The sequence below is a fragment of the Panthera leo genome, chromosome E3 (genome assembly GCF_018350215.1).
Source record: "Panthera leo isolate Ple1 chromosome E3, P.leo_Ple1_pat1.1, whole genome shotgun sequence".
Classification (NCBI taxonomy): domain Eukaryota; kingdom Metazoa; phylum Chordata; class Mammalia; order Carnivora; family Felidae; genus Panthera; species Panthera leo.
Window position 1 is genome coordinate 8,418,298 of NC_056694.1, and position 27,481 is coordinate 8,445,778.

General features: G+C 50.8%; 1 protein-coding gene across 1 annotated transcript in view; it reads left to right on the forward strand.

Moving 5' to 3' along the window:
* The window catches only part of CUX1 (cut like homeobox 1), a 340,084-nt gene that overhangs the window by 25,041 nt on the left and 287,562 nt on the right, over positions 1-27,481 (forward strand).

Genomic DNA, 27,481 nt, shown 5'->3' on the forward strand with positions numbered 1-27,481 from the left:
AAAAACAAAAACAAAAAAAAGGAAAGGGTAAGGGATGAGAAGCTTGGGAGGAAAAACAGTTGTGAAGGCAGAATAAACACTCTTCGTGTGATCCTTATGGTTATCACAGTGTGGAGTTGTTGAAGGAACCAGAAAAAGAAAACAAAAGAGGGTTGTCCGTCCTTTTGAATGTATTTCATTTTAAAATAAAAACGGCCTAACGGTAGTCATTGTTTTTGCAGGTTTTCTTTCTTTCAAAGCACTTTATTTTCAGTTTTTACCCCGATTCTATCAGTATGAGAAAAGGACCAGCCCCGGCCCCCTGCCCACCTCTCCCCACCGTCAGCACCTGCACCCTGGAACTGTTCTCTGTCTACGCAGCTGGCTTCTGCACCTGGTCCCCAGGTTTCAGCGTGGGCATTGCTTGCTGGTGGGGGTGCCGTGGGACTGGGACCGGCAGGTGCGGTGGAGGCCTCACCATGGGGCCCCTGCAGAGTGGCCCTGTTTCTCTGCTCAACCGATTTTCGAGTATTGGGCATTTGGATAGCTACGACTATGGAAATAGGAGTTTCTGTGTACAAGGTCTAATTTACCCCCAAACTCTTTTCCAGCAACACGTATCTCTTAAAACATCAGGTAGGTAGGGGTTCATCTTTTCTTTGGGAGCCCCCTCCTGGTCCCTTGTCCTTCTCCTGCTGGGACGGGCTGCTGCCTGGCACAGGGCCCCCCACTTTCCTCCTGGTCCCCTTCCCCATCATCTTGGGCCACCCTTTCCCCCTCCTGCTTTGGATCCCTGTCTCCTGAATTCTGTGATTTTGTCTTTCTCTCATTTGGGGAATCTCCTCCAGTAGCTTCCTGATGAAGGTGGTTGCCGAGCATAGAATTCTAGAATCCCACCCTCGCAAGTCAAAGACGTGGCTCCCCTGGTCAAGGACAGTCTCGTTCCCCGTCCTTGGCCGATTCTCTGTGACACCGTTTACAGACCTGATCTTCGCCTCCTGTTCTCCGGGATCCTGACGGTTCTCCTCGGGGTGGGTCTCGTTCTCTGTCCTCCAGAACTCGTTATGCAGGCGCTGGGCCTCGTGGCCGAATCTGGCCATTTTTCTCCCCTTCCATTTTTCATGTCTTTGTCTTTTTTGATGTATCTGGGAGAACTGTTCAACCGTCCAATCTTCCTGTACTTTTATCTGTCAGGGTTGTAACTTCTGAGTTTTCTTTCTTGTTCTCTGAATGTTACATTCTTATGCCCTACTCTCGTTCCTACCCGAAGGGTCCTTTTTGATCTCACCGGCTGCATTCACCACGGTGTCTTTTAAAAGTTCTCTTGTCTTCGTTGACTTCTCTTCATTTTTTTACTTTTAAAAATCCGTCTTACTTAATATCGGTAAACAATTGGATGGAACACATTTTGGTCACAAAGGGTAGTAACTAAAATCCGCAAACGTCTCTCCCCTCCTCTCTCTTGAACTCAAGAACATCCCCAATAATTTGCATCCACCGGGAGACTCCCTCCTGTTTCTCTGCCTCCTTATCCAGACAGGCGACCCCTGTGCTCCGTTCCGTATCTATTATGTCATAGCCTTAAAATAATGTCGTTTATCGCAAATGTATATATGCTGTGGTATTTACTCTTGCTTGGTTTTGAGCTCTGTAAAAATGGTATCATTTGGCCGACTGCTGGCACTTACTTTTTTGACTGTCGTGTCACGGAGATTCATCTGTGATGTTGCAGGAAATGTGGTCTCTATTTTCTCTGATGTTCGTACCCAGTTGTGTGACTGGGCCAATTTTATTTATCCCTTCTCCTGTTGATTCGTCTCTTTTCTTTTTTTTTCCTCTTTGTCTTGGTCCCAGTTAGAGGTTTCGTCAAATGCCTGGTGACATTTCTGTCATCTGTCCATACTTAAGAGCAAGGCATCAGCATGCTTATATAGAGTGGGGCAGGGGAGGGGGCGCAGGGTTGGGGACAGTTGACAGGTGGTGGCCTTCCCTGTAAGAGATCAGTCAGGTGTTTTTGGGGGGGAGTCCCTGATGTGTCAGTGTCTGTGGCTCTTTTCTTTTGAGTTGACAGTTTCTTTAGCAAGAGGCCCTTGGTTTCCCTGCAGGGAGGGGAGGTTGGGGGCGAGACAGCTGATTGCCGGTTTTCCAGTGCCCAGGCTGGGGAAGGGCCTGGGATGTTCACTCAGTCCCCCTGCATGTGGCAGAGAGCAATTTCAGTCTTCTGCCGATGGGGGTGAGGTGGGGGGAGGTCCCAGGCTGCTTGAGGTGGGGGAGGGGTCTGCCTGCTCCTCTGAATGGCGTTTTGCCCACCTTGCGCCCCCACCTTGCCCCCCCACCTTGCCAAGCCCCTGCCGCTCCCTGTCCAAGGTCTGTGGAACAGATGACCTTACTGCATATTGGGTCCCATCTTGAGGTCAGGCCGTAAGCTTCCTCTGCTCTCTTGAGGCTGCGGTGTGGCTGGTCCAGCCACCTTCCAGCCCCTCACGTTCGGGGGTTTCCCTTTTGCTCCCTCCCCTCTCCTCTGTGTCCTGTGAGTTCAGACCTTACTGCTGCGGAGGGCGCAGAGATGACGCATGTGTCGGTCTGCCACATTAACCTGGAACTCACACGTTTTCAAGAGGCCCGAATTTATGGACGGGCTGAGGCTTTCTACGAGGACACCGGTTTTGTAGGAAACACCAGTTTTGTCTTTCACGGCAATCTTTTGGGAGCTGCTCCCAGCCAGGCTGCCAGTGAGTGACACATGGGAAGCACATGCTGGGATTGTCTTCAGAGCTGCTTCAGGAACTGCCGAGAACAGCCGTCTCCTTACCGTCGGGGCCTTGGCTGTGCTGGGAGGCGGGGGCGCGGCTTCCAGTCCTGCCTGCCTTGCTTACTGGTTGCCTGGCCGCACACCCTCACCTCCCTCACCTGTACCAGGCGAGACCTTCTTGGCTGGGTGGTTACAAAAACAAAACGAGGGGGTAGATGTGAGGTGCCGGCAGGGAGCCGCTCTGTAAACAGGAGCTATTATTAACCCTGCACCCTTGCTGGACCAAGAAATGGCACCTCATTCGCAGCAACGTGCTCCCACCCGTTTTTATTCACACGGACACATGCTCAAAAGGACTAAAAACAGACTCACTTTGGATTGCGATACAATCCTCCCTCTCCGTTTTCTCTCCTTCCCCCCCACCTTTTTTTTAAAGTTTATTTTATTTAAGTAATCTCTATGCCCAGCGTGGGGCTCGAACTCACGAGGCTTAGGGCACCTGCAGGTGGCACAGTGGGAGAGTCCTCAGTGTTCCCGCAGGGCTTTTATAATTTAAGTTCCAACACTGAGTCTGGCGCCTTCTCCGTGTTCTCCCCCCCGCCGTGTGAGAAACAGCTTGGGTCAGCAGGAAGCGTGCAAGTAACCAGTAAGCTTTAAGTTGTCACGATACGTAATGACTAGAATGTTATTCCACGGTTGCAATTTGTTTACCTCATTAGAGTTGTGTGTCCATCCATTCTCCTCCCTGACCTTAATTGTTTACCCAGGCCGCTGTTTCCCATTCTCTAATTGAAGGCTCTAAAAACGGCCCGTCAAGAAGGCTCGTGGATGTGGGAAGGAGGCGGGCTTCGCAGAAGGATGGCCCGAGCAGACGGGTCTTAGGAAAGCCTTGAGAAGGCTGGGCCTCTCCGAGCCGGGACAGACGCAGCAATGCAATCTGTTTCCTGCAGGCCCGAAGGGAATGCTTCCTCCTTGTGGTTAGTGACTTCAAAAGTTGCCCCAGTTAGATGAAGTTCAACCGTTTCTCCAGTTTCCACGACTGTGGGGCAGCCGGTCACGCTGCCGTAGCCACTGTTGCTCGGGCCCTTGAGGGAAAGCCTCCTCCGGACCCCCCGGGAGAAGAAGCTTACGAGCTTTCCTGTTCGTTCTTTCTGGGCCCTTCTTCAGTGTCAAACCGAAACTGCTTTCCTGAAGCCAAATTAACTCAGGGATCCCTCCTCAGGCCTCATCCTCCTTGACCTCCACCTCCTCGACTCCCACACGTGCCGGCTGTACCAGGCCCCTGGGCCTTTGAACCGGCCCTCCTCGGTCATGCCTCTGTCTTCTCCCGGGAGCACCCTCTCCCGTCCTTCTCCCCCAGCCTCTCAAGCCCTGCCCAGCTCCAGTTCCTGTTTCTGTTTGACCGGAGCCCTTCCGATCCCCTCCAGCAGACAGAATCTGCCCTCCTCTAAGGCCCCCGGGCCCTCCGGGCCTGCCCCAGGTTTCTGCTCTCATTGCACCCGGTGTCAGTCGCCTGGGTCCTCGTTTGGCGCCTCTTGGAGGCCTTCAGCAGCGCAGGGGCTGTGCAGGGCTCTGACGCTCCCGCGCCTCCCGCACCTCCCGCGGTGCCTCGCATATTATAGGCATAGCATTCAGTAAATGTCATTTTTGAAATATCCGTAGGAATAAAAAGAAGTGCTTTTTAAAAAAAAATTTTTTTTATTTATTTTTTTTTTATTTTCCAGGAGTCAAAATGCATGGCTTTCATCCACTTTCAACACATAAAAGATGTTTTCAACACAGAAAGGCCTTTCACCGCTCTTAATAGTCAGCTTTTGGAAAGATGTGGACTAGAATGAAAAATGAGGATGAACACCTCTGAAATCAGCTGTTTTGAATTAAATAAAGCAGAGTGAGGTGGGAGTCAGGTGAAGCGAGAAGATGGCATTTAGCCAGTGAGGATTAATACGCCGGCTCCTTTAAGCCGAGGGACCGTCTTCTCTGAAATGTGTGAGGGGTGGACAGGGCTTGTCTGCCCCTCTCCCCCCCACTTCTGCCCCAACAGGGCTGTCGCCCCCTTACCTCGACTTGGCTCAGGATGACTTCATCCTTCCCATGGCTTTGCATAATTGCAAGGAGGTGTTCTGGGGGGTTTTTCGCGGGGATTTTTCCCCCCTTAGCTGTAGTTCCGGGTGCTTTTCGGAGACCCGCTTCACCGGGCTGGCTTAGCAAGTGAGGATTCCGAGTCCGGGAGCGGGTTGTCTGAATGTCGGGGGCGGGTGAGCACCTGGAGGCCCTCTCGGCTCCGTGGGCGTCTGCAGGTGTTTTGGGTGGGTCGAGTGCCCCTGTCCCCTTTGTCCACGTGGAGCATGGTGGCCTGGATGTCGTGTATCCAGCGGGGCCCTTAGCCAGCTTTGCACGGAGACTATGGGAACGGGACTAAAGTCACGAAACGTCCTTGCAGGACCTGTTGACCTGACCTCTGTCTCGGTGGAGCAGTGGGGGTCCCTAGTCTGACCCCGAAGGTGGCAGAGGCGATCTTCCCTTGCTCGAGGCCAGCTGTTAATGAACTTCAACACAGAAGGGAGTTCTCTTCTCCATTCTGGGTGGGGACTAGTAAGATGCCTTTGGCCAGCTGGTAGAACTAAGTCCTGGGAAATTCTGGAACCTCCAGCTCAGTCGACTTGGGGTGAACCGTGTGGACAGCAGTGAATTTGCCCCCCTACGTGTTTTCTCCAGTCAGGCTCGTCCCTCGTGGTGGGCACCTGGTGCTGGTGGTTCTTACGGGAGCCGAGTGCCCCCTTCCTTGGAGCCAGCCTTTGCCTGGGCGTGGTCTTGTCGGCCACTCGGGGCCATTCCAGATAGTGCGGCCCTTCAGGGGTCAGGTCAGGCATCTGTGGCCCCAGGCCAGCATTTTAACCGAATGCCCGGAGTGCACAGCCCAGGCCCTCCACTCAGTGCGGTGCTCGGGCCAGAACAGAGTATTTTGAACACTGGACACTGTGTTTCAGTTGTTACACCCAGGAGCAGGACTCATTACTAGGGAGCTTGAATTTAAGAAAAAAAAAAAAAAAATGCCGTTATCTAGATTCCTCAAGGTTACGACAAAGCTGAAGCAGCTTGTTACCAAGCAAATGGACAGAAGTGTCGCCAGAAGCATTTCAGTTTCTGTTTTTGGGGTAGTGGTGGCAGGGGTTCCATCTCAGAGGCTGACTTTGGTTTGCTTCAGTTGGTTTTACTTCCTTCAGGACGCAGGTCTGGTGTTCCTTCCCGCATAAGAGAGCACCCCCTCCCGGCCCCTCCCTGGACTTTTTCTTCTTCATTGACTTATCAGTCACGTGAGCCACTATTTATAAAGTCTGTCCCCTCCCTCCCCCACTCCCCCCACCATGTGAACCGTGGCTGCTTAATGAAGGTACACCTTGGGCCCTAGTATGGGAATGGCTTTTTAATCACAAGAACGTCTTGCTATTTATTCCTGGATCGTGGAAACCGGTACACTGCTCCTTTTTTTTTTTTTTTTTTTCTTCCCCTTGAAGAAATCCAGTAACCCTAGGCTTTCTAGATCCAAAGTGGGTCAGATGGCTAATGATTGAAGATGGATTGGCGTCCAGTGTCTTTGGAAACCTAAAGCTGGACTCGGGCTGCATTCGTGTTTCTCTTCCTCTCGTCAAAGCGCCTCCAATGGCAGCTGACTTTGCAGTCACTGTGCACTGGGGGTAAGCCAAGCCCCAGCCGCTGGAGACCGGGTGGCCCTGCCTCCACCTGAGCTGGGAGGGAGGCGGGTCTATGATTAACTCGGTGATGTCTTCAATGTGATTGCTGGGGGCTGAAAACATTAACTTTTACAAAATGATTTAAAATTACCAATTGACCATATCCGGGGCTGAACCTGCATGATTCAGCTCCTTTTAAAAATATCTTTTCTCAACAAATTGCTTCCTTAACATTTTAATTTGTTGATCATAAAGGAAGCTTGCCAAATATTAGCTGGTCTTTTCCATTTCCTGCAGCTCCGAGCTTCCCTTATTTGGCATATTTCAGTGGAACTGTAAGGTCACTCCCTAGTTCTCTTCCCAAAGAACTGTATTTATTACTGTCAAGTATTGGCGGGTTTGATCCAGCTGTCATCAGAACGTTTGGAAATATTGTTTTTTGCCAGAATGCTGATTTAATGATCTAATACTGACATGGCTTGTTTTCTCCGCTGATTTGATAACTTACTTGTTCAATAAACTCCCCTCTTAGTGAGCCACGCTGTTCTTTTTTTTTTTCCTTTCTTTTCTTTCCTTTTCTTTTCTTTTCTTTTTTCTTTGTTTTTCTTTTCTCTTTTCTTTTCTTTTCTTTTCTTTTCTTTTCTCTTCTCTTTTCTTTCTGCTACCACAAGCTTTATGGGCAGTGTCTTAAAGACAGTAGTGGATTTTTTTTTCCCCTTCCTTTCTCTTTCTTTTACTCCCTCCACCCCACCTCCTTCCTCTCCTCCCCTCCTCTTTTTTTCTTCTTTTTTTTTGGCGAGGCCCTAGATGTGTTACCAACTGTCCTTGAAGAAGTTAGCATTGCTGCTGCCTGGTATTTTGAAGTGCACTTAAGAAAAATTTCAGACGGACCCCAAAATAGAGAGGCAACTAGAACGAAACCTCCGTGTTCCTACCCTTCAACCAGCTTTACAAACTTAGGACCTAACATTATGCCCGGTTTCATCTCTGCCCCCACTTACTTGAATTTTGGAAAGGACATCGTACTTCCCCGTAAATATTTCAGTATATCTCTAAAAGATAACGTGTTTATTATTTTTGTTTTATTTAAAAAAAAATTTTTTTTTCAACGTTTTTTATTTATTTTTGGGACAGAGAGAGACAGAGCATGAACGGGGGAGGGGCAGAGAGAGAGGGAGACACAGAATCGGAAACAGGCTCCAGGCTCCGAGCCATCAGCCCAGAGCCTGACGCGGGGCTCGAACTCACAGACCGCGAGATCGTGACCTGGCTGAAGTCGGACGCTTAACCGACTGCGCCACCCAGGCGCCCCGTATTTTTTTTTTAAGCACCATATACCCAACATCATACCTCAAAAAAAGAAAGCAACAGTGTGAGGAAGGAGTTTCTACCGTGTGGCACCCTACTGAGTCAGTCTGTGGGCGTCACGGGAGGAGAGGGGCTTTGACTCAGAACTCTGCCCCAGGTCCTTTGCTGCTGCACCTGCCCTAGGGTCCCGGGCTAGTTACTGCTACGACCCAGGCGTTGTGCTAGTTCCTCTGACTCAAAATCCTGAGTCTCCGGATGTTCGAGGCTCTGACTTGCTTTGGAGTTGGCCACTTGGGCTTGGTTGCAGGAGGAGGTAGGCTCGTGCCTCGTGTTGACCGATTCTGCTTGCGCGAGCGTGTGCCCTGCCTCGTTCCTGCCGGCGGTGGGAGTTTGAATGTTGGACTTCGGCTGCATCCACCTGGTAGTGGAACCTGTGCTCCTGATCATCCCGTTTCTGTCCTGGCGGATCATTGTGTGTGTCTCGGATTCCCCTCCTTTCGCTTGTGCCGATCATCTGAAACTCTGTGTAGTAGTTGATTCTCTACGTGGAAGATCGGCTTCCACATTCAGTGGGTTAGTGTTTAGGGCCAGTTAACAGGGGTCAACATTTGCAACCCACTGTCGCCCCAGTCTTTTGGGACTGAGATGTTTTGAATTTAACGAACTGCCTGGCTCTGCGCCAGATACTGGGGCTTCAGAGCTCGTTCAGCTACTGGCTGTGCGTCCAGGAGCTCCTGCCTTCACTGCAGGAGGATGAGCCAGGCATAGGGCTGGGAGCTCAGTGCTAGGGGGCTGGGTGGACAGAAGGTCCTGAGTGGTGGTAATGGTCCTGCTGGGCCTTGGAGCATGCGTGAGATTTGCACATGTCCGGGGGGTGGGGGGTAGCCCTGTGTCGATCACCCATAATCCCACTACCAGAGTCCTATACCGTGAACGTTGTGATTCATTTCCTTTGGATATTTCCCTACAAATATATGTATTTATGACATCTATTCAATCAAGCAACCAGTAACTCAGGAAGTCCGTATCGCGCACCTGGCCATGGGCCAGACCCTCTTTCTTGGTTCTGGGGTTGGTGGGGAGAGGTCAAGGTAATTCTTGCCCTTAAGGAGCTTACATTCTGGTACGTTTATGGAACAAATCCCATCATACAGTAGATGGTATCTGCGTTCGGTTTGGCTCACTTTACAAATCACACCAGGCCATCCGTGGAATTATTTGCCTGCCCTTCCAGCCTGCAATTGCCCTTCAGCTTGACAGAGAACAGCTGCCCGTGACATGTGACCCTCTCAACACCAGCCCCACTAACAGGCTCAGAAGGTGCTCAGAGATGGCTTCCAGCCGGGCGGACTCAGGACCTGCCCCCTTTCCCTTTGGGTTGCCTGTAAAGGGTGGGTTTTTCCTCTTTTTGAGTGATTATACTGACCTAATTTGCATTGAGGGGCAGATTTAAAATCCTGGTATAATTTGCAACCCAAGTATGCCCTTAAATTGTTCCATTGCCAGGGGCGGTGTGGGGGCAACTGTTGTGTTGGTTTTCTTAGATATATAGGTGCCAGGTATGTGTTTGGATATGTCACATCTGAAGTTTAAAATTCAGAAAGGATAAATACCCTATATCGTTCAGTGTATTTGGAAAATTTGGTTCTAAATTCAAATATATACCCAAACAGAAGAGCATAATGAATCCTTTTGTACCCATTATCCAGCTTCCATAATTATCTGCTCACAGCCAACCTCGTTTTAGCTGTATGTTCTCATTCCCCACCCCAACTTAATTTTGAAACAAATCCCAGACAGTGGATCTTGTTTCATCCATAAATATTTCAGTGTGTATCTTTAAAAGATAAGGACTTTTTTTTTAATGTAACCACAATCCATTATCATATTTCCCCCCAGATGGCAAAAAAAAAAAAAAAAAAAAAAAAAAATCATTAATATCAACTATCTACTCAAACACCCAAATTTCCATTTTCCCATAAATATCATAAGTAAAGAAAATCCGATTCAGGAACCAAGTAAGATCCTCACATTGTGATTGGTTCATGCATCTTAGTCTTTTCATTCTTTTAATTGACCAGAACACCTCCCCCCCCCCCCCCCCCCCCCCCCGCCTTTCTTACCCCCGCCCTGAATCTATTTCTATTTTGGAAGATCACATTTGGGCTTTTTTGGGGGGCGGGGGTGGGGGTCTAGATCCTTCCCTAGGTGATGGCATGCATTTCCGTCAGACCTTCCTTCAGGAGGCACACGTAATGTGTATGTGATGGCAGACTTTTTTCTCCTAATTTCTAAAATTGTGAAGTACACAGAGAAGATGCTGTCTTCACTATTTTTAACTGTATTGCTCAGTGGCGTTAAGCACATTCACGCTATTGGGCAAACCATTACCACCATCTCCAGAATGCTCTTCATCTTGTGAGACTAAAACTCTGTCCCCACGGAACACTAACTCCCCATCCCCCGTCTACGGGCAACCACGGTGCTTTCCGCGTCTATGGAGGACTACTGTAGGTGTTTGTGGAAGTGGAATCGTAACGGTGTTTGACTTTTTGTGACTGGCTTATTTCGCTCAACACAACGTCCTCAAGGTTGATCCTGGTTGTAGCACATGACATAACGCTTTTCCTTTTTAAGGCTGAATAGTATTCTGTCGTATGGATAGACCACACTTTGCTTATTCATTCCTCCATGGGCGGACACTCGGGTCGCTTTTGTGAGTAACGCTGCTGTGAACATTGACGTGCAGATAACTCTTTGAGACCCTGCTTTCAGTTCTTTTGAGTATATACCCAGAGGTTTGCTGGATCATATGTTGGTTCTATTTTTGATATTTTGAGAAATGGTCGTACTGTTTTCCACAGTGGCCGCACCAGTTTGCAATCCCACCCACGGTGCACAAGGGCTCATTGCCTTACTTCACCAGTACTTATTTTCTGTGTGTGTGTGTGTGTGTGTGTGTGTGTGTGTGTGTGTGAATGTTTATTTATTTTTGAGAGAGTGTGAGCAGGAGAGGGGCAGACAGACAGGGACAGAGGACCTGAAGTGGGCTCCGTGCTGACAGCAGAGAACCCGATGCGGGGCTTGAACTCACAAACCGTGAGATAATGGCCTGAGCCAAAGTTGGACGCTCAACCGACTGAGCCACCCAGGCACCCCTGGTTGGTTGGTTATTTATTTATTTATTTATTTATTTATATTTTGATTGCCATCCTTAATGGGTGTGAGGGTAAGATGTCCTTGTGGTTTTGATTTGTGTTTCCGTAATGATGGCACTTATTTTTAATAACTTATTTAAACTTAATATCTCATCTGTGGGTGCTTCAAGATGGGGAATGTATTTCGTGAGCCACCTTAATTCTAAAAACAATGAGAGGTACCTGGGTGGCTCAGTCGGTTAAGCGTCCAACTCTTGGTTTTGGCTCAGGTCATGATCTCATGGTCCGGCTCTGCGCTGACAGCATGGAACCTGCTTGGGATTCTGTCTCAAAATAAGTAAGTAAGAAGTAAATAAGTAAACTTTAAACAATTTTTTAAAACTGGAAAATACTAGTTCCTAAACAGTATTCACGATGGATATTATCGTTTGTCTGAAAGGCTTTGTAGAATCCCCCAAATGAGACCAGTCCGCTGAGAGTTTATCATGAAGCGGCGGAAAGCCAGAGAGGGCTGAGTCTTCGCCCACGGCCTCAACCCCACCAGAGGGGAGAGAAGGCTGGAGCCTCCTGGGATCCGAGGCCCGAGTCTCCTGTCTGCCCTGTCCTTCCACGCGCCCTGCTGTGGTGTTTGGGTGGTGAGGGCCAGGTGCACAAAGCCCTGCTTGTTTGGCTACACATGCCCACCAGCAATTGCTCTGATTACAGAGTGGTTATTCTTATTTGTCAAGAAACCCAGAACAACTGTTTTTATTCTTCACAGTGGATGCTTATGCACATGACCTTTTGAGAACATATTTCTGGATGCTGTAGAGGCACTGATGTTCATGCAGATCAGCTCGAGTTAAATCTTTTCTTTCTTTCAGTTGCAGTGGCCTCTGTGCCTTTAAGAATTGCACTTTGTGGAGTTATTGTGTTTCTCATGCCGTTAAATGTTTATTAGACATCCTGTATAATTTAGTATATTATTTTCAGATGACAGAAGAGCCCCTTGGCAGAGAGCGGTGTTAAAGTCTGATGTTAGTTAAGCCCTGTCATGTTTGGTGCCGTACAGGGCTGGGTGTCTGGTGCACGTGGGCAGGACGGGGCAGAGGGGGGCATCGGACCGTCAGCTGCAAGCAGCCACGTAGCCTGTGTCACGTTGCCTGTCCTCCTAGGGGCAGCCGGCCTGGGTTTACACACTTGTGCGTAGTCTGTGAACCCAGGTATTCACGAACGGAGGAAGCCCGTGCGTACGCCTTGCAAGGGCACGGATGTCCCGAGTGCGGTTCATGATGGCCACGAACCAGCGAGGTTCATTTGCTCCTTCATGAAGTTCGTCTTTATCGCTTGTTAGGGAGAGCCGGGCACAATGCTAGGTGCTGGGGATTGTGACGGCCCCTGCCCTCACGGGACTTAGATTTTAGTGGTTCCAAAGGAAAACAACACTTGCTTTTGTGAGACCTTGGCGAAGCAAACGACCTTGAAATCCACCAAAGGAAGAGCTTTGGAGTGCTCGTTTGATAGTCTGCAGACAAAAAAAAATCACATCAGACCCTTTGTTGCAGACGTGAACATTTATTTTAAGGGCTCAAATTAAACCGGAGTAGATAAACGAGCAGGCGTAGTTGTTTGCTGATCGTTCACGGCTGATGCAATCCACAACTCCGTACGTTGCTGCTGGCAAATGGAATCGTGAGAATTTCAACCCTGAGACATTCCAGACAGCCCAAGCCGTAAAACGTTGACGTAAAGGTGATTCTACTTTGTCCTCTGACTTCAAAGCTTCTAGAGAAGGCACCACGGGGGGCCTGTGGGGGAGATTGGCATATGAGAAGGTTCACAAAGTTTCATAAAAGTTAGATTTGAAGTTTCAGTGTGGTTTGATTTTCCATGGTGATAATTAACGTGCTCTGTGTTTCCACAAGCCTCTTAGCTCTGTTTTCTTCAGGATGCTTAAGTTTACAAAGCAGAGAAGAGCATGGCGGTCTCTTCCACAGAGATGCCTTCCAGAACGTGCGCGGTGGAGCCAGCTCGGGGTGGGGGTGGGGGTGGGGACAGCAGTCCAGTGGTTCAGGTGGCCCTTGGCAAGCTCCGTTTTAATGGCGGACTGTTGATTTCAAGTCTGGCCACCAAGAGGCGAGTCTCCCAGCCCTAGCCACTGCGACGCGCCTGCACGTCCTGGGGGTGCTGGCAGTGACCAGGGTGAAGTCATACCCGGCGTGCCAAGTGGCACGGCTGTGGCAGATCTGAGGCGCTGCCGCCAGGGAAGAGGGGGGGAAGGCTGGGGGGTGAGGACAGGCACATAGGACACTGGCGAGATTCTGAGCCACACACCGTGTGCGTCCTCCCTGACACCTGGGGGGTGGGGGCGCACATCACAGAAGCCAGCCAGTGCGTCAGCTGACCAGTGCTCACCCTGCTGGCTTTCCTCTCTGGACCTTCATCTCGGGGTGTCTCCAGAAGCTCAGACTTCAGATAAATTTGCTCTTCTCTTTTTAAGCCAACTAATCACTCACTTGCGGCTTTAACCTTTAATGCCGCATCAGTGTCAGTGCGTTGGAAGTCAGTCCTGTGGGCTTGGTTGCTCGGTGGCCCCACTTCCCTTCAGTTGGGCTGAGGCTAGCCTCATCCGTGCTTCCCCCCTGTGCAGAGCTGGCTTCTGTCCTCCTGCTCGCCCACTGAGCCTTGGCCTCGACACCTCCTCTGGCGTCGCTGGGGGCGTCTTGAATTTGCCCCTCCCCTGTCTCTTCCCCTCCAGCCCTGCACCTCTGCCCCAGTTGCGGGCCGACCTCCCCTGCTCAGTCCGTCTTACCCTGCACGGTGCGAGCTGTTGGTGCTCCCTGTGTGGAGCACTCGATCCATGACGTCTGCGACCCTGTCCCACTCTCAGGGGGTGTTCCCTTAACTGGGCGATGGGCTGTTTGGGGGAAAAGTCAGCCATGTTGACTGCAGGAAATCTCCTGAGCAGCACAGAACTCCAAGGGGACAGACAATTCGTGCTTTAGGAAGCAACAGGAGAAGGGCCACTGGTACCGGAGCTGTTGGGAAAGGCTTCTGGGAGGAGGCACCGTCTGAAGTGGGAGGTGAAGGGTAGGATCACGTGGCCAGCAGGGAAGGGGGCGGGGTCTTGGGAAGGGGCGCGCACATGAGCAGGGCCAGTAAACTTGGGGATGCCGTGGCTGGATCGGAAAGGGAGTCAGGGAGCTTGGGGCCCAGCGGAAGAGTACCGGGCCTGGGGACCCAGGTGTGGTGATGGGGGGGCCAACCGACCATTGGAGACTTCGCGCAGGAGGGCGGCACGATGGCTGCAGTGATGGGTCAGGAAGACCTCCGGCTTTGGAGAGCTGAGTGGGTGGAGGGCCTGGAGCCTGGATCCAAGGTTAAGAGGGCCTGTGGCCGATGTCAGAGGTGAGAAAGAGTCAGAGGACATGGTACCTGTTTTTCGGGGGCAGGGGAGGGAGGAGACTAGGATGAGCCAAGGTGTGCCCTTGCACATGACTGGGATGTGAATCGAGGTCTGGGTCAAAAACCCAGAGGGCCGGAGGGGTGGTCTCACAGACCTCTCGAATCAGCAGAAGTGTTCAAGACACCGGGCAGGGCTGTCCCCTCTGTGCCGAACTCCCCGTGTCCAGGACGGTGCCTGGCGCGTAGTAGGTGCTCCATAGATACAAGGACTGAAGGGGGCGGAGGGGAAGTCAGGACAGGCCCCAGGTCCTCAGGCCTGGTGGTGAGTGAATGAATTCCCGAGGGATGGAATTTAAAGGCAGGAGAGCTAAGGGCTGAGGGCAGGCGTGGGCAGCGCTGGGCACACTGGAGGCAGAGAACTCGGCAAAGGAGTCAGGAAGGGAATGACCAGGGGTGGGAGGAAAATGGCATGGCACAAGGTCAGCCAAGGTCAGGAGGCTCCTGTGAGGGGGTGGCTACTGTGGGCACACGGGCCAGAGGGCATAAGATAAGAAACCTCGTTCAGGTTTCTGCTGGCTTCCCCTGGCCGCCCCTAAATCTGAACACCGCTGCCCCTGCAAGTGCTCCTTCCCCCATAGTCTCACTGCCCACAGAGGACAGTGGGAGGGAGGTGGACGACTTGGGGCCACCACCCCCTGGGCAGCCGGGCCTTTGTCCCTCTGTCTTGGGCCTACCCTCCCCGAACCCTCTCGAGCCCCTCCCGAGATGGCCTTCCTGGTGGAAGCCTGCGTCCCCCGTCCTCCTTCACCCTGGAGGGGGCTGGAGCACCTTGCGGCCGTTCGATCCCTGTGTCCCGTCAGCCCCACAGAACACCTTTCGAGGTCACGTAGCCCGGCGCGGCTGATGTCTCATTTTGGTAGGTGGGTCATCGACCTCCAGGTCCAGAGGGGGCGTCCAGGGGACGGAAGGAGACTGTGCTAATTCGGTCAAGGCTGGTTCTTCTCCACCCTACCTAAACTCTTGTCTAAAAATTAATGGGTGAGAGAAGCTAGGGAATCTTGTCAGATTGTTTCTTGAGGAAACCTCGAGAATATGAACAGCGGTACATACCTAACCTTAAGTGGCAGAGCTGGTTTAGCCAGATTTTTCCCCCCTCACGGTAAAGTTTTCATTTTTCCCGTTACAGTTGTTCAGATAAAGCTGTGAGGGTAGAGAGTTTTGCTTTTTTCTTTTTTTTTTTTTGAGTTGGTAATGAGTGATTTCAGGATAGATGCTTGTGAAGTCTGTAAATAAGAATTAAAAAAAAATCCTTGCCTAGTCAGCGCCTTGCACCTATCAGTTCTACAGATGTTTCCATCGCTGGACTCATCTGTCTGCTTGGAGGGGCTGGGGCTCAGAGCCGGAGATCCTGACGTCCCCCCTCTCTTGACATTTTCTTCTCGGAATCCCACAGTGCATCATAGTTGCACCTGTTGTCTGAGCCCCTCTCCTTGGTGGGTGTTAGTCTGCGATCCTAGCTTCCAGGGCTCGGGAGACGGTGGCATTCACCCTCCTGTGGTCTGACTGCCGGCACTGTGGGGCCACCTGGCTCATCAGGACACAGGCCCCGGCTCCCTGTGAATGGGTCCCCTAGTGAGGACCAAGAGGGGTTGTTCCCGGTGAGGCGATGGCTTTCAAAAGTAAGGCCCCTCCGCCCTTTTACACACCCATCAGAATGGCAAGATCTGAAGTCTGAATATACCGAGGGCTCACGGTGTGACCTCCGTCCGGTCGGTGGGCACGTGAACCGGAATGACCACTTCTCAGTGAGGTGTAGAAGGCCTCAGAGGTAGAAGACCACTTCTCAGTGAGGTGTAGCGATGTCCTGGGGAGACGCTTACAACAACGGTCATGGCGGCATCTCGGAGCAAACGGTTGGAAAGCACATCAGGGTCCCGGAGGCGTGTCGCCGTCATCCAGGGCTGTTCTGGAGGACAGGCCACGCGTGGCTGGACCTTGCAGACACCGTGTGGAGCCCGGAAGGCCCGCTGAAGGGTGTGCGCAGCGCCGTCCTATCTCTGTGTTAAATGTGCAAAACTGTACCTTATGTTGTCAGTGGGATCTTAAAGAGCTAGAAAATGTAGAGAGATTTCTTGAGAAGGGCCAGCGGCAAATTCTGAGAAGTGATTATTTTGGGGGAGGGAGGGAGAAAATGGGACTGAGGAGGGGTCTCCGAGTATATTTTATTCCTTTATTTATTTTTTTAATTTTTTTTTTAACGTTTATTTATTTTTGAGACAGAGAGAGACAGAGCATAAACCGGGGAGGGTCCAAGAGAGAGGGAGACACAGAATCCGAAACAGGCTCCAGGCTCCAAGCTGTCAGCACAGAGCCCGACGCGGGGCTCGAACTCACGGACCGCGAGATCATGACCTGAGCCGAAGTCGGCCGCTTAACCGACTGAGCCACCCAGGCGCCCCTATTTTATTCCTTTAAAAATAGCAAAGATGGCAGAATGTTAAAATTTGGTGAAGCAGAGTGGGGGGCACGCGGGGATTTGTGCTGTTCCGTGTGGTGGTGGGGGCGCCTGAGTGGCTCAGTCGATTGAGTGTCCAACTCCTGATTTCAGCTCAGGTCATGATCCCAGGGTCGTGGGATGGATGGATTGATTGATCCCAGGGTCGTCGGGAGCCTGCTTGGGATTCTCTCTCTCCCTCTGCCCCTGTCCCCTGCTCACTTCCTCCCCTCCCCGCCTTTCTCTCTAAAATAAAAAAAAAAAAAATTTTTTTAAATAAAGCAACGTATGCTATTTATATTTGTATCTGTGTGAATGGTAACCTATTGTACTTCCAACGTAAACTTTTCAAGATTGTGGTGTTTTATGTGCATACTCCTCATGTGCTCACTTGCAGAATACTAAAATTATGGTGACTTTAATTGTTTCTGTTGAAGAATCTTTATGTTCTCTCATTTTACATGTTGGGAGTTAGGTGACGCTTTTTAGGATTGTCTCCATTTTTAAAAGGCAACTTTAAGGTGTGTTTCCTCCTTGGATTATGCCTCTTGCCACTGTTTCTGTTCAATACTGGTGAATCTTCTACAGAAAAATGAGGACAGGCGAACTGCTAAGTGACGAGAACCCACAACGCCCGGATTTCCTTAGAATGTTCGGGATGCCTCGGCAAAAGTAAACCATAAATTATATTTAGTATCGTCCAGGCCGTGCACCTGTAATGGTTTCCTATTGTCCCTGAGATAGGAGTTGCTGCTCAGAATGTGATTTCTGGCTTAATTGAATTAGGATTATTGCAGTCAGGATGGGAGTGAAATGGTACATTCCTTTCGTGCCCGTTGCGGGGGGTGACATTAAAGCAGGCCGTTGATAGAATAATACCCTGTTACTGACTCAGTGTCTCTCTCTGAGGAAATAAGAGCTTACTCGGCCCCATTCAATTAATCCTGACAACATCCTTAAAGGTGAAAGGAAGGCAGGTAGCATTATCTGCCTTTTACTTAAAAAGCAGCTGAAGCACGAGGAGTCTGAGTCCCCCGGGAGCCCTCGGACTCCTCTCGAGGTGCTAGCCAGGAGCCCGTGAACCTGACCGGCGGCGGAGAGGAACGAGGCACACGGAGGAGGAAAGAAGTAGCCATGATGTGGGCCGCCGCGCAGGGCTGTGTTGGGAACTCGTGGGATTGTGATCCCTTTGGATCCCGAGTGCGGTTCGGGGAGGTGGGGGGCGGAGTCCTCCGGGGCCCTCACGGGGCCGTCCGGACCCCGGCCCTGAGTCCCCGGCTGGTTAGCGACAGGCCCGCGCGCTGCCCTGTCCCCTGTCCCGTTGCCCCACCCCCCCCACCCCGAGCCCGACCTCTGCTGCCAGGCCGTGCGCCCGGCCTGGCAGTGAAAGAGAAACCAGGGGGACCTGTGGTCGAAGGCGGAGGTTCAAGGTACCCGAAGCCAGACCGACAAACTTGGTTGAGGTCGATGTCATGTGTAAGACCATTGAACTCACTTTTACCTAAATGGAAGCATTTGGGACCATTGAGTAGAGTTCCAGGGCATTTGAACTCCTGCTTCCTGACCCTAGAAGGGGCCTGCCTACCCCAGAGCTTCCAGAATGCATGCATCGTGCATTCGTAGCCTCTGTCGCTGGACTTTATTGGGCCCCTTGAATGGGGCCCACCGGGTGCCAGGGGCTAGACTATTTCCGTGCTTAACAGTTCTGGCCAGAAATGGTTAGGAAAAGGTCAAGAAGGGGAAATGAGGCTAACTGGGGCCTGTTGTCTTTGCTGCCGGGTCCCGGTGTCTTGCAGGGGGACTTGGCAACAGGGTCTCTCTGTTTTACCGGCAAGGAAAGGGGGGATATTGGAAAGGTGAACTTGTTCGGGGCAGTTTTTCATTAAGTAGTAAAGCTCGATTCCAAACCCAGGCCACTTTGGTTACAAGTTCACACTCTCAGATCCAATAAACTGTGTGCCATGCCTTTGGTGGGGTGGCGATGGTTCTTCTCGTTTTTAAAAAATACCGCTAATCACTCAGAAACCAGGGTGAGGGCTTAGATTTCAGCCGCTTTGAATTAGACAGTGATTTCTCTTATTATAAGCAGAGCCCTTTATTAACTGAAAACACTTGACTGTTAGACATGGTGTTTAATTGCCGCTAGAATGTGTTTTTGTCACACTGCCCTATAATAAAGCCAAAGAACTGTTTGTGCCAAACATAGAAGGGAAGGGAAGGGAGGATGAAAACCCTTCTGCTCCTCCAGCTCCCCATTTGAGCCCCTGGTGTTGTGTTTGCTCTTCTGGTTCTGGTTTCTGTTTACCACTTCTACTTCCTGGGGAAAGAACACCTGGCCTGAGGTCGGTCAGGGCCCGTGAGAGGGAGACCCTCCTCCTGCCTGGTGCTCGGGCACGACGTCTGTGCCCTGGCCGAGTGCTCTTCTCGTTCTGGCCTTCGAGGTTTCCTTCATTATTCCTTCTCTCTCTGCCCAAGAGAGAGAAAAAAAAGCAACTCTTTATGTGGCCTTTTTAATTTTTCTTTGCAAAATGGAAATGACTCTGTCTCTCTGATTTTCAGCAGTGAGAAAGGCTAGTAAAAATGAAGCAACTGCAAAATATAACACAAAGGAAGCAAAAGTCACCACTGGTCCTATTACTGTTCACATTTTGGCAGACGTCCTTCCAGAAACCTCGTTTATGTAAACATAAAGCTAGGTGAGTGTGGTATAACACTTTGGAAACTGTTGTGTAACTAGCTTTCCTGATCTTTCCCCAGCGGAGAGTTTCCTGTGATGTTAAGAATATCTCTCTCTGAGGGGTGCCTGCAGGGCTCAGTTGGTTAAGCCTCTGGCTCTTGATCTCGCCCAGTCACGAACTCACACTTCGTGGGATCGAGCCTCTTGTCGGGCTCTGTGCCGAGAGCACAGAGCCTGCTTGAGATTCTTTCTCTCTGCTCTTCCCCTGATAGCACTCTCTTGTTCTCTCTCTCTCAAAAAATAAGTAAATGTTTTTTTTTTTTTAATTTTTATTTTTGCGACAGAGAGAGACAGAGCATGAGCAGGCGAGGGGCAGAGAGAGAGGGAGACACAGAATCAGAAGCAGGCTCCAGGCTCTGAGCTGTCAACACAGAGCCCGATGCAGGGCTCGAACCCACAGACTGCGAGATCATGACCTGAGCCGAAGTCGGACGCTCAACCGACTGAGCCACCCAGGCGCCCCAATAAGTAAATGTTTTTTAACAAAATGAAAAAAAAAAGATTATTTTTCCCTATTAGTTGAAGGAAATTAGTATGCTGTTCATTGAAGTTACATTTAGTACAGTATGCCCCATATTGCATTAAATTGATCTTTTCTTTTTCTGCTTTTTAGTACTTTAAGCATTTACTATATTTAGGCATCGGGATGAACATCCTTCTACATCTATGTGTGTTTTTGATGATTGTTCCTGATGTCTGATTATTTCTTTAGGTTAAGTTCCTAAAAGCCATGCTGAGTGAGTAGTGTGAGTATATTTTTAAGACTGTGGGTACCTATTCCCTGAACTTTCCAGAAAAGTTGGACCATTTTTATAGCAGCAGTTGCACTAAATTCCTTGTATTGCCTATTTCCAAGTAACAGTCCCATGGTTCCGAAACAAAAGGCTCCTGTCTGCCCTCCCCACCCCTACTGTTGCTGATTTCTTTGAGTATCCTCCCAGAATTTCTTCTTCTTTTTTTTTTTTAATGTTTATTTATTTTTGACAGAGACAGAGACAGAGACAGAATGCAAGTGGGTTAGGGGCAGAGAGAGAGGGAGACACAGAAGCAGCAGCAGGCTCCAGGCTCTGAGCTGTCAGCACAGAGCCCGAAGCGGGGCTCAAACTCACGAGCTGTGAGATCATGACCTGAGCCGAAGTCGGACGCTCAACCGACTGAGCCACTCAGGCGCCCCCAGAATTTCTTTATATGCACAGAAGCAAACATGAATTTATGTCATTATCCTCTATGTACACAAAGTCTAGCATGCTATGCCCAGTCTTCTATACCTTGCTTTTTAATTAAAAATAAATTAACTGCTTCTTAGACTTTCCAAATGCGGCAGAAGCAAATTCGATCTCCGGCCCTTCCTACATATCCCTCTCCCAAAGTGGCAGGATATTCCCTGCTATAGATGGCCGTATTCGATGCACCCAGGTCCCCATCGATAGATACTTGGGTTGCTTCCAGTCCTTGGTGTTCCAACAGCACCGCCTCGAACAGCTTTGTACACACGCCATTTGACACGGTTACACGTATGTCTGCAGGGTATGTTCCTGCAAGGCGAGTGGCGGGGTCCACGGACAGGGGCGTCTGTGAACGCGATGAGCGCTGCCGGCTTACCCCCACATGCCCATGTAGCTGTCCCCACCGTGGAGTCTGCCTTGAGTTCTGGTTCTTTCCTGATCGTTCCAGTTGTGCAGATAGTATGTGCCTAAGGGATGCAGAAACCAAAGCAAAACAGACCACCTTCTCTTGCAGGGGAGTGTGGAAGAGAGCACTGAAGCATGGAGTCAGAAGCGAGAGTAAAATCCGTTACTGTGGGCTACCACCCCCGCACGAGGGAGCGTCCTCCCTGTCTCTTCCCTCCCTCCCCCTCCCCTCCCTCCCCTCCAGCCTGAACCAGCACCACTTCCTCTTATGAACCTGGCGGTGGCTTTCGGTGCGTGCCATCTGAAAAGCAATGGGTCTTCTTAGGGACTGACCTCACAACCAGCAAGCAGCAGGTACTGGCGTCTTAGCGAGATGGTATTTGAAGCAAACATTCTGGCAGTTTGAGGAATCGAGGCAACCAAGGGAGCACAGCGAAGGCTGGCAAGATGTAGGCGGGGCCGAAGGAACACGAGTGGCAGCAACCTGTTAGCCAGCGGGCGGCCGGCCTGGCAGCGGCCCGGAGGCCCCGGGGGTGCCGCTCTAGCCTGGATGCGGCCGGGCTCCACGCGGTTCTGTCCGGAACAGTGTGGTTGCCTCATCACAGAAACAAACTGATGCTTTTTAATACAATTAATTTTTTACAACGCAGAGAGATGAACCAGCAGCTTGCAGGTTTTTAAATAGAAGAAACTGTTTTCTTCCAAGTCCCGTGAGGGTAGGAGGCCCGTCTGTGTTCTCTTCGGGCGTCCCGGCCCTGTCCTTTCCGTGTAAGTGATGCAAACCTAGACAGTATGCTGGGGCTTTTTCAAACTCTTACAAGGCACAGCTCCTCCACCCCCTCGGGGCCGACTTGTGCTGTTGAGCTGAGCCCAGGGAGAGGGCGTGGGGCTGCTCGTGGAAATGCAGGGCACCACCTGGCAGCTTTGGGGGACCTTGACGCCCTCCCTGTCCCTCTTGTGTCCCTTCCTGATGGCTTTTATGTAAAAATGTTTCTAAGTCATCCACCCTGTGCAGGGACACTGAAAACGGGGTGGGTCCCTCCCTCCCTCCCTTTTCCCCATTTTATGTCTAGTTTCTGGCCCTTTAAAATACCATAGCGTTCTGCTTTATTCTTCTAGATAAGTACATTCTAACCATTGGAATGTCAGAGTTCCTTTCTCAGGGGCTGTTAGCTTCTTCCTGGATGAGGCTGGGCTTACCTGATGAGGCTGTTCTTTCCTGATGAAGGTGGTCTTACATGGATGAGGCCGGCCTTACCTGGATGAAACTGGTTTTACCCGATGGTGGTCTTATTGGATGTGGCTGCTCTTACCTGGATGGAACCGGTCTTACCATGGCTCTGGTGGCCTTCAGAGTTTTCTTGGGCTTGCCGCCTCCCATTCCGGAGGTCTGAGTCTGGAGGCCCAGCCAGTGGTCTCCTGAGTCAGTGTGACCCCCCACAGTGGGTTCCCCTGGCTCGCCGAGACGGGGGCAGGGGGCATGGTGTCTTCTGCTTCTTCCATGGCCTCGCCTTGCCGGAAGGTAAAAGTGGGCTCCCTGGGTGCCAAGCGGGTCGTCTGTAGGGTCCCTGGTGCGATTCCGGATACAGGCATTGATTTGCCTTCAGGATCAGTCCTTGACCAGAGGAATCACAGTGGCTGCACAGAAGGCACCCGGCTGGGTGAACCATGGTCACGAAGCACAGGCCAAGGCCGCTGTCGCATTGGGGTACGTGTGTGCATGTGTGGGACTGTAGGATCCTGCTCTCCTTTTCCCCTGCTAATGAACCTCGGTGGCGGGCGATGACAAACAGAAGTCGCCTCGGACTGGACGGGTGACTTCTGGGGGAAGAAAAGGATGTGTTTGTGGACTGTAGTGCACATCAGTCCAGGATTGTATAAAAACCTACAGGAAAAGGCTGGCTTTCAAAAGCAACTAAAGGCCCACAGGACTCAAAGCACAAGAATATCCAGGATGCGTTATATAACGCGTGCCACCGAAAGGAACATTTTGAGCAAACTTAGGAAAAGGATTTTTAAAAATGGCTTTCGCAAAAATACTCCTAGGAATGGGTCATAAAGGTTTGGAGAACTTGCCTTCAGGAAGTTCGGTTCCGGTGTGTTGACTGGTGATCGAAGCTTCTTGGGAGACATTTGGAAGTCTGTATTCCCTAGAAGCGGCCACCTCAGGAAGGATTTTTGAGGAGGGTGCGTGTCCCCCGCAAGAGTGGGCTTTGGGGGCCTTTCCTCCTTATCGCGCATCCCCCAGACCCCTCTCGCTGGCCTCGTAAAGAAACAGATGGTGCTCCAGAAATAGCTCAGAAGTCACGTTGGCTCCTGGCTGTATAAAGAGAAAGAACTGGGACCATAAAAATTTGAAATCTCCCAGGAAAGGAAATTACTCCCTCCATGAAATATCGATGTAAAGGGAGCATTTAAAAAGACAAAAATTATGAACCCAGATTCAAGTCGAACCAGAGACTATACCTTAACCTTTTTGAGAATTGTTAATTTAAAAGCAAATCGAATGAAATATAGACTATAAAAGCAAATTAAATCATTTTTATGCTTCCTGGGGCTTTGGCGTCACGTGACTGGAAGAGCTAATCGAGAAAAGCAGCTTTTGGACGGAGGACTGGGCTCGTGTCAGATCAGGCACAGGCTGTGACCCTTTGTAGGGACGGGAGAGAAACTAGCCGAGCAAGGGCCCGCCCAGGGTTGGAAGGTCTGCAGATCGAGAGTTCTCCGGAACACGGTCCCCCCGCAAAGAGCATTTCCTCGAGCAGAGACCGCCCGTCCCCGCGTCCCGGCAGAGGGAGCAGATGTTCGAGAAAGGTGTCTTTGTCTCATTGATTGGGGGGTGCCCCCCAGCAGTTGATGTTTTGTGTGGCGTAGGGGAAGCCGGGGCTGGGTTGCGTGTACCTGCCTGCAGGAATAAACAATTCTTTTGAAACATCACTGGGGTGGGGGGAGAAACAAGGCAGCTTAAGATTTATCTGAAAAGGAAGTGGGAAGTTTAAGTTGCTGGAGATCTCATTACTGTCTGTCTCGCTAACCGTAATTAAAAAATGCCTGAATGATCTTAATAACACATGATTCAGCTGACAAGCACTAATTGCCCTGTATCAGGCCAAGGGAAGATGAATGTTGTCAAGAAAACCACAAGTCAGACAAGCTGATTCTCTCTTAGTCTGACACCGTGTTCCCATGTACAGACCAGTTTTTACTGGAGCCCTTCCAGCATCAAAAGAAGCTCTTTACCTTGCCATTAATTTTCATCGCTGGCAGGCCCGAGTTGTTTGTGACGAGCTGTTCTCGTTACTCCTGCTTGCCGGGCTCGAGAGCCCGGCTCTGCAGACAAAATGTAAATATGTTTCTTGCTCTTATCTTGGTCCTTTTTAAGAAAAGAAATCCGTTCCCATTCAATACTAATGCCCCGGTGGGCTTGTCAGTGAATTACATGGCATTTGGGAATTGATTTTCTGACGCTCCCGATTTGTCGGGAATTTCTTCTGCCTTTTCAGCAATTTGACAGAACCTGTTGGGCCACCGAATCATGTGATCGGGGATTCGGTCTGCAGAGAAAAGGGAACCAACAACTCGGCGTCACTCGGGCATCCAGAAACCTCCCGGAAGGGGGGTTTGTGAAGACAGAGTGGGGAAAAAGAATGACGTTGGCTCCTTCCTGCACTTCTGCAGGACGGCCGAGTCACTTTGTCACACGGGAACTGAGTCACAGTCGGAATCTAATACAGAAAATCCGTTCCCAAAAGGGGGCCAAGTGACCCTATGCTTCTGAGCAAGCGCAGCGCGCCAGTGGGCGAAGGAGCCACGAGGATGATCACGCCCTTGCCGGCCTCGACCGCCCGCCGCGGCCCTTGGCACCAGGCCCCGAGCTGGGGGGAGGAGGATGGACGAGGAGCCTGGCCTCACCTCTGCGGGAAAACACAGTGGCAGAGTCCTGCTGACGAGCATCTCCTGTGATAGCCTTGTCCCCTGCCCTCTGGAGAGGCAGGCCATCTGGGGATGGAGAGGTTGGTTCAGAAACCTGGCAGAGCTGGGCCCTCGCCGTGGGGCCCAGGGCACGGTTCTCGCCATCTCTGAGCCAGCGTCCTTGTCTGAGAAAGGACCCCCCCCCCCCCCCCCGCCCAGGGTGGAGATGGGGTCTCAGTGCGGACGCCCAGGGCGACAACGCTTAGCACAGTGCTTGGTCCGGAAGGGCTGGTCCGTGTCACTCTACGGTTACTGCCTTACAGGGTTGGGGAGTGGAAGAGGCCGATGAGGCTAGTAAATACATGAGCACGCATGTAAGCCAGCCCACTAACTCAGTGAGGCGCCAGTGGCTAGTTCCTAGCGTTCCCTGCTAGAGGGCTGATGACCAGCTGACAGTGACACCGTGGAGCCACCCCCCCCACCCCCCCCACAGCTTTCGGTTTCGCCTACTTACCCTAAGTGTCTCGTTTCAGAGACCTATTTTCCTGAAATTTGGAAAAAAAAAAAAAAAGTGAAAATTTGCAACGGTCATCAAATACCATCGGTGCGACTTCATTGTAGGAAAAAAAAAAGGATCGCCAGGGAAGCCGTGCATGGAAATGAAGTCAGGGTGCCTGCCCTTCCTGGTTCCCACTCAGAACCTGAGTCTGGGGGCGCCTCCCATTACCCGTCGACTTGGAAACCCGGAAACCCGGGACCCTGTGCAGAGCTGCGTGTAGGTGCTCGGGACAGGAGCCACGGAGGCGGGTGTTCCAGGAGGAGCCAACCACGCACCACAGTGTGTGTGGTCCCTGCTCCCAGCCGGGCTCCTTGATCGGGATCTTCCTTTCGTGGTGACCTGGTGACCTCTGGAGTCTCTGGAGGCCTGGAATCCCCCACCTCAGGATATCCTGGGATTTGAGAATCAGGCTTGTGAAGCCCCCACTGTTCTAAGAAACAGCACCTCTGTGTGGTGTTATGTCCCCTTTGTTGTTTAACAACAAAGCTCTGAGTCGCTGCAAACGGGGACCAGAGAATCCAGATCATTGACTGATTCCCAGCCCCAACCTTACAGACTCAGTTTTAAAATTTTTAGGCTGTGAAGGGGATGGTTGTTCATTTAATCTTTCTATCTCACCGATTTTTTGTGTGGAGGAATGGTGCTCACCACCCTGGGGTTTTTTTTTTTTGTTGTTGTTTGTTTGTTTGTTTGTTTTGATCAAGTTATTTATATTACGGGGTGAGTCTGTCACACGGTCTGAATACGGAATGTTGCCATCTTTCTAATCAGAACTCTGCCAGTAATTTCTGTTTACAATAGAGCTATTGAAATTATATTGGGATGAAACTGACATAATATAGAAATTGTTGGCTTGCGTGCGATTTTTATAATATGTACATGCAGACAGAGCTGGCTTTAGTTCAGAAGGCTACTTCTGTTTATTGTTGTGCTTTTATTAGCTCATGTTAGAGAGCCCCCACGGTGTGCCAGATGCTGTTGAGAAATTCGGGGGAATGGAGTCCCTGGCCACAGACCTCGAGATCTCTCGTCTTATCTGTAGTTAAGAGCCCTCCTGATAGATTCCCAGAAATAATCTGATGCCAGAACTCCTTGCTTTTCTCCCACGATTTGATACGTGCTTTTCTCTGCCCTGTAATTGCCACAGCGCTGGTTTGTAGAGGGGTACGGAAGGCAGGGTGCTCCGGGAAGGGGGGAGGGGGGGGAGGGGGGAGGGGGGAGGGGGCTCGTTTCAGAGACCAGGTGCAGTTTTGGAAAGGTGATTGTTCAACCCCCCCGGCAGGGTAGGTGAGTGTTGCGCAGTCTCCTGCGCGGAGTGCCTGGGAAAGCAGGCTTCTCCAGGAGAGCAGATCAGAGCTTTTAGGTGGGGCTCTGAGAACGGAATACACGCGGTTGTCAATTTCATGGATTACCGTTAATTCTGTTTAATGTCCTTTCCCCCCCTCCTTTTTGCAAAGTCCTGTGCATTATAGAACATTGACTTTAGCATAGAAGTGCTTAATACTTGATTTGGCACTTTAATGGATATTTACACAGTGACACCACAGATGTTGGATAAACAGGGGATTTGTTCTAATGAGATCTTCAGTGATTCGAAGCCGTTTTCCCCCTTGCCTTCTGGAATGCTGGGCTCCACTTCTGCCTAGTTGTGGTGGTGCCAGAGCCACAGAATGCTCTTCTCTGGAGCGTTCCGCTCACTCTGGTCTCCTCGCTTCCTCACTGGGTTTCAGGCGCTTTGAAGCACCAGCTTCCTCTCTTCTGTGTGTGTGTGCCCTCTGCAGCGCCTACTTCTGTGATTTGCATGTAGCGGAAATACTTGTTGAACTGAATTATTTTTACACACGAGTCTTTCATGTGGCCGGCGTTTTGAGG